Below are 9444 nucleotides of genomic sequence, written 5' to 3'. Positions count from 1 at the left end.
AAGCAACACTGCGTCAAATAACCGCAGAAATCAATGTGGGACGGACGAGGGACATGTCCGATAGGACAGTGCGGCGAAATTTGTCTTCCTTGGGCTATGCCAGCAGAAGACCGACTCGAGTGCCTTTACTGACAGCACGACATCGCCTGCAGCGACTCTCGTGGGTTCCTGAGCATATCGGTTGGTCCCTAAACGAATGCAAAACCGTGGCTTGGTCAGATGAGTCACGATTTCAGTTTTTAAGAGCTGATGGTAGGGTTTGAGTGTGGCGTAGACCCCCACGGAGCCATGGACCCAAGTTGTCAACAAGGCACTGTTCAAGCTGGTGGTGGTTCCATAATGGTCTGGGCTGTTTTTACATGGCATGGACTCGGTCTTCTGGTGCAACTGAATCGATCATTGACTGGAAATGGATACCTTCAGCTACTTGGAGATCACTTACAGCCATTCATGGACTTCACGTACTCAAACAACGATGGGATTTTTATGGATGACAATGCGCCATGTAACCGGGCCACAATTGTTCGCTCTTGCTTAGAAGAACATTCTGGAGAATTCCAGCGAATGATCTGGCCACCTAGATCGCCCGATATGAAACCCATCAAACATTTATGGAACATCATCGAGAAGTCAGGTCGTGCCCAAAACCCTGCACCGTCAATACTTTCACAATTATGGACGTCTATAGAGGGAGCATGGCTCAATATTTCTGCAGAAGACTTCCAACGACTTGTTGAGTCCATGCCACGTCGAGTTGTTGCACTTCGCCGGGCAGAAAGAGGACCGACAAAATATTAGGAGGTATCCCATGACTTTTGTCACTTCAGTGTATAAATGTTAGCAACAATATCATTGATAATTCTAGTCTAGAGATTCAGGGTATAAGGGTCAACTGGAGAGGTAATTAGAACCAACTGGAGAGGTAAAAAGAACCATAATATACTTAATATGTATCAGCCCCCTGATCTTAATAAAATACCTACTGACCTGCAAAATATTTTCCTACCAAGTTCTATTTGCCTGGACGATCTTCATCCCAAACATCATATGTTGGGCTCTTCTGGTATTAATTCTAGAAGAAAAGATTTGCTGAATATGGTCAAGGATAAGGGTTTTATGTTCTTAAATTATGGAACTCCCTCTCATTACTCATATAGCTACAATTCTAAAGAAGTTCTGGATGTTACCATAGTTAGCCCCGACCTCAGCCCCACCTGTAATTGGAGAGTCCTTGAGAATATAGGAAGTGATCATCTTCTAATTATGTTTGAACTCAATAGGAGGCAATCTGTGTATAAGTTCAGTAACAGACGTTGGATCTTCAAACGTGCCGATTGGCAAGCTTTCACTCATCGAATTGAATTCTCTAGTCCCTGATTGCGGAGAGAACATAAATACTGAGTGATCTGGATTCTGACCATAGTGACACTAACAGAATCAAACTAAATAGAGTGAATGCACAATTAAAAAAGATGTACGCCCAGATCAAGAGAGTTAAGTAGAATGAACATTTTGCCGGTCTAAATTCAAGATCATCTAATAGTAGTAAATTGTGGAAGCTGGTGAAGCGCATTAATAAAGAACAGCCCCAATTTAAAAAGTGCAAACTATTTATTCTAGGAGTGGAGTCTTGGCTCAGAATGATGAACAGGTTGCTAACATTTTAGGTAAGCATTACCAATTAATGAGTAGTCTGAATTTCATTGACAACGATAAATATTTGAAGACCGTGGGGAGTAATGTTCATGGCTGTCGTAGTAATCCTCATGTGGGCCCGGCTAGTTTCAGCAGAGCCTTCTCAGTTCAGGAGCTTGATACTGTGATCTTAGGTTCGAAATTAAACTCTTAACCTGGGCCAGATGGTATTCACGGTCAAATGATATTTCATTTTGGTACACATGGAAAACAGAGACTTTGAACGACTCCTGGAGACTGGGTCGCCATCCTCGTGATTGGAAAAACGCAGTTGTGGTACCTATTAGAAAAGGTAGGGACGTTGCTTCTGCTGAGAGTTTTAGACCCATTGCTTTGACTTCTATCTCATGTAAAATTATGGAGAAAAGGATTTTAAAGAGACTCGTTTTTTATTTAGATTCCCACAACCTTCTCCCGATGGAGCAATATGGTTTTAGAGAAAGACGCAGCACAATTGACCAGGTGCTTTATTTTAGCCAAAGAGTCAGAGATGCTCATAACAAGAAACCTATACATCCCACTATAGCTGCCTTCCTGGACCTTTCTAAGGCCTTCGACAGAGTTTGGACGTTGCGGCTGATTGCCAAATTATATGATAAGTTCGGCATACGTGGTAGAGCACTGCCTTGGATTTATGATTTTTTGAGAAATATACGAATTAGGGTGAGGTTCAATGGTTCGACCTCAAATGTTTTAAAAATAAGCCAAGGTGTTCCTCAAGACTCAATTTTGAGCCCTGCCTTGTTTACGTTTTTTATTGCGGCAATTGAAAAAGTCATTTTGGGGAACTGTGAAATTGGACTATTTGCAGATCACATTGTTCTTTGGAGTTCCGCTCTGATATTGGAAAGGTGGAAAAGAGTATGAATCTGGCTCTAACTGACATGTGGAGCTTTGTTGTAGACCACAAATTAAGTTTTAACTCTTAAAAGTCTACTGTGAGTTTCTTCATAACCAATAGAAAATTATATAATTTTCGACCAAGAATCCTGTTGAACAGTCAGCCTTTGGAAGTGGAGAAACACTCAAAGTATTTGGGCTTCATATTGAATCCTGAGATTTGGGGTAATAGTCACTTGGAATATCTTGTTTTGAGAGCTAGGAAACCCATTAATATCCTCAAGTACATCTCGGGTCACGATTGGAGTGTCGATGCTAGTACCCTCAGAAACACATATGTTTCCCTTATTCGACCCATTTTGGAGTGCAGCTTCCCCATATTGTGTTGTTCCTCTGATTCAGACCTACAGAAACTTGAACGTGTACAGCTTAGTGCTGCAAGTATTATTACTGGTCTTCGTAATTCATGCCCAAAAGATATTGTGCTTTATAAAGCCAATCTGCAGCCTTTAAGTCTTAGGAGAAATGCATGTTTAGTGAAGTACTACAATAAGCTCTCCAGTCTTGGCCTCCAGAATCATACCTCGAAATTTCTAGAGTCATGGAGCAATAACCAGAGGCTCAAACGTTGTAGTCCCTTTGGACAAGTTGCTTCTGACCATCTTATAGCCAGTTCTATAGAACATTACAGCTTATCTCAAATTATCGACCCCTATGAAGGTCTCGACGGGGTTTACTTTCATGTTAACCTTTCTGTCCAAGTTAGCAAACAGATGGAATTGCCGTGCTATTTGAAACAGTTAGCTCTTGAAATAATTAATAATGTCCCTATGGATGCTGTCCACATGTGTACGGACGGCAGTAAACTTGTTAACGACAGTTCTGGCAGTGGCATTTATATAAACACTTTGAAATATGCACAAAGTCTTCTACCGCACAGGCCTCTCCTGATCACATTTTATCTTGTCTGGGGCTTACCAGACAGAATCTGCTTCAAGACCCCGTTTTGTAATGGACTCTTCCAGGGTGAATGGGCTCATGGACTTTATCTAGCTCTGCTGGTCACGGGGATGAGAAACAACAACAACTGAACAGGTTTCAGTACCACCTGGATCCTGTCAGCAGTATAGCAGTGTCGAAAGATGATCTACGTTTGCCGCGCGGCAGTTCTCCAGTGCTTTTAAAAAAACCGATGAATTTTTTCACAAGCAACAATGGGTTTCAGTGGCTGAAGAAATGCTTTCAAAAGATGAGTTCTTCTTAAAACATATTTTTAGCAGTGACGGAAAGTAAATTTATCCTTTTAGTACATAAACAGCTGAAAAATCAACTGAACAGCGCTCGAAATGTGAAGCAAGACTGGAAAGATCAAAGTCGGTCTAAAATCAAGGTGATGTCCCCTATTTCTAAGCGAAGTAGCAGCTAAGAAAATTTCGATCACTAGTTTGTTGCTGCTGGAAATACTTTGCACTTTGCACCACTGAGAGGGATTCTGACCTAAAGTGATACCTAAAGGAAATAGCCCTCCCAGTGGAAATAATTTATTGAATAGATACTTTTTACAGAGTTTTTACAATGAATATTTTTGCATGACAGTGATATTTTTACATTACTTTTACATGAGAGTGAAAATTACTTACAGTCTTCTTTGCATTTGCATGCTACGGTAGTTCACTGTTTCCGATGATCTTGATTGAGGTCTTGATTGATTGATCAGAGGGTTTTGGTTGATTGATATAAAACATCAGTTATAGATTCAATTCAGATCTTAGGCAGAATTAATCAAGGCCGAATTAATTAAGTATTTTGCTTGCATCTTTTTACATTGTGTGAATAGAGATTTGTGAAATATTGAATCCTTTGTAGATTGCCCTTGTCTGCGAAGTTTCTGTAAATTACTTCTTTCTTTTGCTAAATCGTTTCTCCACCAAGAAATTTTCGTAAATGAATGGTAAGATGTTGCCCGATATGACTTTTGGCAAACTATAATACAATGTATAATTAGTTGGTTATATTCTAGGTCTGAGGCGGAATTAGATTAACATTCTTGCAAGCTTTTGCAAAGTGTTGGGATTAAATTGGGAAATATTCCTTCTTAGTTTTCTTAAGCCTCCATAATTTGATTTGAAACAGTTTTTCACTATTGAAGTGAGAGAGGTGGTAATGCTAAAGTAGATAGATGGCTTTGTGATCACTTAGGGTTATCATGTTAAAAACTTTCCTGTCTTGTATTGAAGAGACTAGGTTCGTTGATATTAATGATAGATCTAGCCATCCTTTAGCTCTTGATGTTTCAAATGTGGGAGGTGAATCTGTATTATTGAGTATTACTAGGTTATTGGATTCGATGAAGTCGATAACAGATGCAGATCTAGAATTTTCTTTTGATTTAGATTCTTCTGCTAGTAATACTGTTGCAAAAATGGAGAGAAAAAAGAGAATCAAAATATATAATAAATATATAATATACTTTGAGGATGCAGTCCTATTATCCTTGGGCCCACCAGTGGCCGAGAGTTAAAGTCTGTGAGCACTGGTAGTTCGGTACGAGGTTCAAATCCCACGAACAGGCTGGCTGCATGGGCGCTTTCGTGTTTTTCCCCACGCGTAACGTGTATACGAGCCAGTTTTCCTTAGAAAGTCCTCTACGAAGGCATCCCTCCCCTTAGGCAGATAACCCTCGAGGCTTTGCCGTAATCACATAAACCAGATCCAATATCCTTGATCTACTTGACGACAAGATAAAAATAATGAAGTTCTGCTTGGAAAATTATGCATTCATTTCGAATACGGTGTTTAAAATAGCAAACCTCATGCTGGCTTTAAAAAAGATTACTGAAAATTAAAACACATACGCAAGATTTTATGTTTCAGAAAAATAAAATTTTAAAATTGCCATACACACACACACACACACACACACATATATATATATGGGTAAAGAGCAATAGTGTAAGTATTGATCAAGTTTAAATTAAAATTAAACAGACAAAAAATATTCAAGCAGAGGAAAAAATATTTTACTCAACTATAATTTTATTAAAAGCTTCTTGAGTTAAATATAAGGGCTTAGTAAATTGAAATTTAATAAGTTAAAAAGAACTGCGTGAAAAAATAATTCAAATAAAATATTACAGTGAGACAAAATACAAAATGGAAAAAGTTGTATATTTTTTTTTCAGACTCTTTACGTTATCAAGAGGAGGTTAAGTCATCTAACAACAATATTTCTTTTTCCTAGCAAAATCTGTTACGTTTTTGTACGTTTAAAATTAGCTTACTATTGATGGTATCAAATTTCGAATTTCAGGCTGCTTGCAAGAGTTTTAAAGCTTCTCTGTGAATGCAATGAAGCTTCAGAACATCATGATCTGACATGGGTGAACATTATGAGATTATCACAACTAATGACGCGTGAGGCTAAAAGAAACTTTTCCAAAAAAAACGAGCTTCTTCTTCTCATACCATCGGAGAGTTCTTAGCTGAAACATGTTACATTGGAATCGATGTCCCGACTAGCTGCGAGGGTCCTTTTGACAATTGAAATGAAAATGTTTCGTTTAAAGCTGTGTCCTTCCTAGCTTTCTTTGTCTCTCCTAGCTCCTAGCTTTCTAGCTAGGAAACCAGTTCTTTGGGGGGGGGAAGGTTTTCGCGTAAGTCTGTAAGGATCCTAAGTTTTACTAACGTTTATTTTATTTTAAATCTTTACTATCACTTCTTATTTTCTACTTCAGACCAGAATTAAAAGCTTTAACTTATTTATGCAAATTTGTCTTGCTAACGCCAAGTACTTAAGTTGTGGCTTTTTGCCAAGCAAGAGAGAGGAAGGAGTTATTAGAAGCAAGCCGCTTGCCATAGTAGTTTTACTCGGTTGCTGGTTGCCTTCAAGGCCAGAGGTTTAATCCTCTTGATAATTTTAAACGTATCGTAGTTTTAGCAGCTCTCTGTACTACATACGGATTTTGTTAAATAACGGCCAATCTTAAAGTTAGGCACTTGTATATTAATCCAAATTTAGTTTAGTTAGAGTTTTAGTTAGTAGTTTTATATTCTTAATATTCTTACGTTCAGACCACAAGTGGTTGGTCTCTGTATTCCGAAGTTCCAGAAATTTCTGTAAAGATAGAAAAATAAAGGGTTTCGTATACCCTTCCTGTGTGTATTGTCTACTTCACAATTTATTGAACATAGCTTGAGTAAGCTCCCTGTTCCGAGTCAGGACAGTTCATGTTTCCAAGGCAAGTAAAGAGGAATACAAGTCCTGATAAGTCAATCAATCATATATCTCGAAAATGAAAATTCGAGGTTCTTTCAATGCGCGCTGCTGAGGGTAGGTCGTAAATTGTAATAACGGTATTAATCAGCAAATCTTATAGAAGTCTGCCGTTCTTTTTCAGCTTCCTTTCGCGCAACCCTCTTACACTTTATGTCGTTTTCGTCTTCATCCTTCCCCTCTTTCTCAGCATCTTTCTCCTATCCCAGTAAATGCTTGGTTATTTGCAGTCAGCTTGGCAGAGTGTGACGGGAACAGCGTGTTTATGTGAACATTCCCCCAAGTGTCTATCTCATCTTCATTAACTAATTTTCTCTGATTATGTAAATCGGCCAAGGGACCGGACATATTTTAAAACAACAAGAATCTTTGTCACTCGACTTCTTATCTAGGAAAGTGGTCATAGGCTACAATTTAGCTCAAAAGCAACGTAAAGTAGTGTTCTCTTCATTGTGATAAGGTCACATAGATTTTCTTTGTCTAGTTTGCCCAGGGTGACTGATTTCCGAATCCAATGGTACCTCTTTCATACCAGAGGAGAAATCCTGTTACAACGAGGTACCTTTTGTTAATGATTCTCATTTCGTCATCGAAGGTCACTCCAACAGAAAAAGGGATAAAAGAAGCCTTTTCATCAGATCAGAATGTGGACACCTTTGTTATGTACGAGTGAAGGAATTCTTAGCCTCCCGGAGTCCAGCCCAGGTAACGACACCATGAGTTAGCAAAGTTTTGGGCCCTCTAGAACTATCACTCCTTCTGCATACTGTTAAAAGCGTAGCTGTTTCAGCCACTACACCACAACATCTTTCCAAACAAGAGACAAAGTCAACATGCCAATATGAATTGTTTCTAAAAATCATGGACACTAACATCAAAATTCACAAATTGAGAGGATTGTGGAAGACGAAGTCGCATTGTGGAGCCACGTGGGCATGCAACACAGAAATACGAGAGTGTTGCCAGATTGTTAGCTTGTTATATATTTTCTAGTCTCCGAGGCCTAAATTTCAAATTTAAATTTAGAGACTATTTTCAAATTATCAGTTAATTGGGTGCCGCTTAAGTGAGATTTTACTATACTACTTACTGCAGTATTTTCTTAAACTATTAAATACTGCTTTTCTTATATTATGTAAATCCACTTTTGAGAACCAAGGTGAACATTAAATAATTATTATAATTTTTATCAAAAAGTGCATAAAAATGGTTTTAGGAGATGAATATTAAATGTCTATATAATAATATTTAAAAAATATCTTGCATTATGAAATATTCTGCTTTACTGAAATGTATAAAAATGATTTTGAAGATAACTATTAAATGGTGATACACGTAATTTTTTCTTACATCATGTAAATATTTTACTTTTCCCTAAAAACTAACTTTCAGTATAACTATAAAAATGAGTTTTGAAGAATGCTGTGAAATATTAAAGTCCGTAAATTTTTTCTTACACCATGTAAATATTTTGCTTTTTCATTGGAAATTAACATTCCGTATAACGCTTGTAAACTTATAACATTAGTTTCCAACAATCCACATTATACTGAAGAAACACAGTAAACAACATGGAAGAAACTACACTTTGCAAAACAAGTTTGAAAAGTTAAGCAGTTTATGTTTATTTGCATTCAGAATTCATCCTCTTATAGTCTACAAATGATATCCGAGAATTTCAAAAACTAAGTCTTTCTGGAAAACTTTTTCGACAAAAAATAAAGTTACGGTTACGATGAGGCTCAAAGCTGGCCTAACGACAGCTAGTTTTCTGCCATGAGAAGAGAAGGGAGAAAAAAAATCTTCCAGCGACACTAAAACTGCGAGTTTTTATATTTTTTGTATTTATTTATTATTATTATTATTATTATTTTATTTCGAACTCGCTCATTCTGCAGGGCAAAGCATCGCCTGCAGGCTGAAAGGATAATCTTCGAAAGCAAGTGCGATCGCTTGCAAGAGAGTCGTTCTAATCGTAGCCAAGGATGCGATATGACCTTGACGGTTGACTGTAGGTCATCTATCTCTCTGGGTCGCTTCATAACTGCAGCAAGTTACGAGTTCAATGTCGGTGTCTAGGTCAACGGAGAAATGTGCCAATCTTCCAAAACACAGTTACACACTAAAAAATTTCCCAGAAATGCTTTGAAATGAAAGAAAACAAGAGGAAATTAAACATTCGAATATAAATTTTAATTTTTGGTGGTGTCAGTAAGTTTCTATGCAAAAAATGATACTTTATGGAAGAAAACAAAAGTAGAATTGAAAAAAAATTTAGTACTACGTTTACCCAAATAGTATTTAAACAAAAAGAAATTATTTCTGAAATTTTTGTTTATTACGAAAGAAACGGGAGATGGTACAGAAAAGCCCAAACGTCTTATTTTGAATTACATTGATATAGTTTGCTTGAAAAGGATTCACTAAAACGGATAACTATGCAAAAACATTATAAATTTTCAGCTGTAGTGTCATGGCTTGAATTAGGGTAGAGCAAGGGGGGAACAATTGGCTTAACCGATGGATGCCTTTGGGAAGGACTTTTTAAAGGAAACTGTATCACATTTGCTTTATACACGAGACGATATTAAACTCCTGTTAAAAATGGCAGCGTTCATCTATTTTACTGCTTGAGT

The sequence above is a fragment of the Stegodyphus dumicola genome, chromosome 7 (genome assembly GCF_044657685.1).
Source record: "Stegodyphus dumicola isolate Sdum_Otavi_A_Nest chromosome 7, ASM4465768v1".
Classification (NCBI taxonomy): domain Eukaryota; kingdom Metazoa; phylum Arthropoda; class Arachnida; order Araneae; family Eresidae; genus Stegodyphus; species Stegodyphus dumicola.
Note: the sequence above shows the minus strand (reverse complement) of the source record.